General features: G+C 48.5%; 1 non-coding gene across 1 annotated transcript; it reads left to right on the top strand.

Moving 5' to 3' along the window:
* Positions 1–240: 240 nt before the first annotated feature.
* TRNAR-UCU lies at positions 241–313 on the top strand. Its single transcript has one exon. It is a non-coding gene; the product is annotated as a tRNA-Arg (tRNA).
* Positions 314–5,065: the final 4,752 nt, after the last annotated feature.

The following is a 5,065-nucleotide window of genomic DNA, read 5'->3' as shown; positions in this document are numbered from 1 at the left end:
CACGAGGGAGGCTCTCGGGGCGCTAGGCAGCGCTGTGTGTGTGGCTGTCAGGGGAAAGAGCCTTCTTCTCTAAAGATGGCTGACAGAAAGGTGGTGCTCAGCTCTGTAAGCGACCTGCCCAGTAGCCTCACTGCCAGGGGATGCAGACATTTCTGTAAGGTGCAGAAAGAGGGTATTTGGCGTCCAAGTTAATATGAGAAATATGCATTTAGGAGATGGAATTTCCATTCTTCCATCAGGACCCCAGTGGCCTAATGGATAAGGCAATGGCTTTCTAAGTCAGAGATTGTGGGTTCAAGTCCCATCTGGGGTGAAAAACTGCCTTCTTCCTGTATACTGCAAGGAAACCTTGGCCTTACTTTCACCAAGGAAGCTGGGAGATGTTTGAACACAAAATACTGGATCTTGGGAAAAATCCCCCAGAAATGGCATCTTGACAAATGCTTTCTAAACCCATCAGTAGCAAACAGTTAATACTAGTGTTTGTCTGAGACTAGAGGGAAGGGGAGTGTTTACTCCAACACCTCAGTGAGCAAAACAGAGGGAAAGAGCAAGGCTGTTCTGAAAGAGAAGGGATCTGTCTGGAGACAAAGCAGCCCCTGAGAATGAGCAATAGTGTGAAAAGAAGGGGTTCAAATGGGTGTTAGATGTTAGTTAGTGTTAGAGGGTTTATCCCTTCACCCTCCCATTACCACTTCCTTCTTGCATACACACAGAGCAGCAATACCCAAAGTCCCAAGGTGCAAACAATTAGATGTTTATTGGATTGAACTTCCAGCAAGCAATGATTCCAGTTTCCTTCCTCAGTGTCCCCATCCCAGCCCTGACGCCACAGAGCCTTGCCTCTGTCCCTGTTCCCATTCTCCCCCTTAGCAAAACATAGGACATATGGTGACACATTTCCTGATAGGGCCAGGCATCAAGGTGGAAGGTGTTGATATTCCATTTGTCCCACTGCCCTGTGCGTAGTGCAGTGCCCTGCACCTTCTCTCGTACGGGCATGCCACACCCGTTCCAATTAGTGTTCCAGACTTCCCACTATAGTGGGCCCGGGAAGGTTGGGTCCAAGTTGTCTAGTACAGGGGGTAGGGGCTTACTCCATTACTTCTCAGTTATTTCCATAGGCAACGTAACACAAGTATACTTAGCAATACACCAGCTGCTGTAACAATCCACAGCAACACCGAGAGACCTGAGCACTGCCGCATGGTCCAACATCCCGGCCACCACCAAAACACCTCCTCTCCTCCTTCGACAGGGTCAAGCTCTTAACGTGTCCAGTTGCTGGCAGCTGCAATACGCTGCCGCTGCAGGTTTTCGTGCTTTTGTCCATATCATAAGTCCATTGAATGTCCACAGAGAAATGGGTTATTGTCCAAACCAACTTAACCACATGGTGTGGAATCGGGCTGTATGCGCTGGTTCGATTATTCACAGCAGTAAGATTCACAGATCTATCTGTGCGCCAAAGCCCAGAGAGCAGCGTGTAGTGTGGAATTTGGTTAGGGGCTGGTGTAATTGTGCCCCCAGTAATATGTACATTTCCAGCAAAACACCTCATACACAGTACACCCAATTGTCCACCCCTTGCCACGGGCCATTGGGTGTGCTCCTCCATGGCCATCAGGGAGGGGCACATTCAAACATCTTCTCTGGATTTACACCATTTTACACACCCCTCCATTGATTCCCAGTGAGCAAATCCCCTTCTCATTATTCCCATAGGGCTTGTGGGGCCCACCTCAGCTGCCGATTCACTTCCAGATACCACGGTAGCTATTACACAGGTGCTGGCCTCCTAGTTGAGCATTTTGCATTTCATACACATCTTCCCCCAGGTCAGCCTTTTGAAGCCATCCCCACCCACGTCATGAGGTTTTCTGTGCATTGAAACACAACAATGCTAACAACAAGACTAACACCACAGACAAACAACACAAAACATAGATTCATGGTATTATGGGTTAGTCTTTTGCTGGCACCAGCTTGCTTGTAGAGTGTCTTAAAAACAAAAGAAACAATTTCCACACATCCCTGGTGGGGACAGATTAGTGCTTAATAATAATAATAATACCACTTCCTTTTACAAATTTCCTTGCTAATTGCAGGAAAAACAGAAGAATTACCTCCAGGCTGTCCTTGTTTTGTTCTCTAGTCAGATAGTGAATTACCCCACTCGCTGGTCATTTATGAAATTCATGAGGTGGTGTGCCTCAGTTTCCCCTCTTGTACAACAGACCCAGTTTGCAATAGTTTCTCTGCTGTACCAAGCTTTAAGTTTATCCACAGGTAGTAGCTGAGAGACAGCTTTAGATTTAGCTTTAGCACTGTACATACACACACACACTCCTTAGGGTTAACCTGTCCCCCTTATTTTCAGGCTTGACTTGTTTTTTCACCTCCCTTTCCTGGAGGGCCACAATCTGAGTCTTCCAGTAGCTTGTTTGCTGACCAGATGTATTTATTATTTGCAGCTCCTTTGTGCTGCCACTGATGGGCAGTTCTCTCCTTCCCCCATCAGCAAGGTCATTTGCATTCACCCCGGCATTCGGGCTTGCTTTTGGATTCAAAGCCATCAGCAGCTCAGAGACTGTCTTAAAAGGGACACAATCAACTTCCACCCGAGTTCTGATTACTTTCCACTTTCATCTTCTGCTTCAAAGCACACAGATCTGAAAAAAACCCCACAACCTATTGTGGCTCCCTTTGGAGCCCTAATAGGGTTTGAATTAAGTACCATGTTTTGTTTGCATTTCTTTTATCCCTTCTCCAATATACACTGCACACATCTTGGGAAAATGCACATTCCTTCCATAGTTTAATCTTCATAACATTATATTACAAACTATAAGTCTCACTTTAGGTTTTTAAAACCTTACACAATTACACACACCATTTTGTTTTGTCTAACATCCCTTGCACTGCAATAATTTTTTTTACACAACTGTACCCCGATTACACGTCCATCTTGTACAACCAGAGATAGCCAGGGGCAGGCAAGTTAAGTGCCAATAGAAACCCCGGAGATTCCTTTAGTGATTTTGCTTACATTACCCAGGAGTCAACTAATGTTGATGAGATTATCTCTCCGCCTGCTGCCTGCAGCCATCCCCTATAGACCATTTCTGTGGCCAAAGGGCCCATTTCCCCTCAGAATGGCTGTAAAGGCTTCTCGGGACAAAACACAGTGGTGGAAGTAGCCACTTTACCTGACCCTCTTGTATAATTTAATTACTAAGCTTCCATCCAACGTGAGTGCACAGAACTGCACATACAGTTACATTTATATAACTGGGTTTTATTATTAAACCAAAAACTGCCCTTCTTGTAACACCACAACTGTTGCCTTTTGCTATTTCCACAACTCCCAAATGTTTCCTTTCCTCCAAACTCTGTATTATTAATTTTTGCAAAACCCTGGGCGGCTGCACTGCCGTGCTGGGGTGACTCTGCAGGGGGAGAAGCTGCTGTGGAGCAATGTAGAGCAGGTGCAGGAAGGAGCCGGGGTCACTATTCACATTCTGAACTGCACAATTTTCCAAATTTGGGAAAGTCCGAGAACAATTCTAAGGGGAAGGTGAATGCAGAGCAGTGACACTGGAGGTGCCCAGACCTTCAAGGGGGATGGTGTGGAAATTAATAATGGGAAGATCATTTGTGAAATTAGTCGTCACTGACAAGATTTGTCTCTTCTTATTTCATGTTATGGTGTTATTTAGCGGAATCAGGACATATTTTTACTATGTTAATTAAACACTTAATTTTATTTAAAAAGCCAAAAACTTAGTGTCACTTATTTTTTTCTCTGTCCTAGCAAGAACTAAATGAATGTTGTGACTTTCTGGAAAGTGCAGCGAGATTAAATGTGGGGAATTCAGTCTCTGTGTTTGCGAGCTGATGTTTTCCTCTCACAGGTCAGTGCCTGCATTGAAATACCAAGAGGGATCTAAGGGCTGGTGTACGCTGGGCACAGGGGTGTTTGCAGAAGGGGCGGGGCCTCAGGTGGAAGGGGCGGGGCAGGGCGTTAGTCTCCCCCAGCTGGCGGTTCACGCCCTGCCCATGGTGTTGCAATGACAGAGGCTGCCCAGGCTGCACTTGTAGCGAGGTTCCCCCACTCGGTGGTCGCGCAGAGGCTGCAGGAGACAGGCAGGGGGCAGCAGGGGAAGTGGCGACACAGGAGCTCTCAGCAGCAGGGTGAAGGACAATGCCGTGGAGCGGCAGCGACGCAGAGTGAACAGGGCAAACCGAGAGCCAGTTGAAGGAGTGTCGGCAGCAGAAGCTGAGGTTTCGCTTGATGCCTTCCCCTCCCTCCCCCACCCCTGGGGCTTTGCTGCCCAAGGGGGTTGGGGGGAAGAAAAGCGGAGGGGTCTGTTAAAGGAACATTGGATTGGCCTGTCACACTGCAAGGTGAGAAACTGAGGCACAGCACTGCCCAGCGTACTCTGGGGTTGCGGGGTGGGGTTGCTGATGAGCGTAGATTTGAATGTGGTTGTGGGGTTTTCCCAAACTCAGGCTTGATTCTCTTTCCCTTTTAATAGAAGTTCTCATTGGCTCTCCGCCCACGCAGAGCTGGGGAGTGGGGGCGTGTTGACTTTTCCCCGGGCGGAAGGGTGACACCTGCCTGGCGAGTCAGGGTCGGTTTGGGTGACCCCCACTCAGGGCAGGCTAAGGGCAGGTCTCTGCCCTTTACTCAGCCCAGGAGGAGTTTTTTGCACTAACATCCCAAGTGTGCAAGTCCGTCCCCGCAGAGCAGCCCCATAGGGTGACCTTGAAGAAACTGTGGAAAACAGGACGGTGGTGGGGGGTAATAGGCTCCTATATAAGAAAAAGTCCAGCCAAACCGGCCTGTCCCTTTAAACATGGGACATCTGGTCACCCTGGAGCAGCCCCACACTCCTGCTCCCCGGTTGGTGCGTTTGTAACCCGGGGGCTGAAGCCGACGGGAGAAAGGGAACGAGCGAGCTCGGAGCTCTCCGTCGCCACCTGCTGGGAGCAGAGGGCAATGACTGAGCGACATCCTGGCTAATTTAAATATCACCTGGTTCTCTGCCGGGTGGCTCCACTG

Source organism: Mauremys mutica, chromosome 22 (genome assembly GCF_020497125.1).
Source record: "Mauremys mutica isolate MM-2020 ecotype Southern chromosome 22, ASM2049712v1, whole genome shotgun sequence".
NCBI lineage: Eukaryota > Metazoa > Chordata > Testudines > Geoemydidae > Mauremys > Mauremys mutica.
This window is presented reverse-complemented; position numbering and strand designations above follow the sequence as displayed.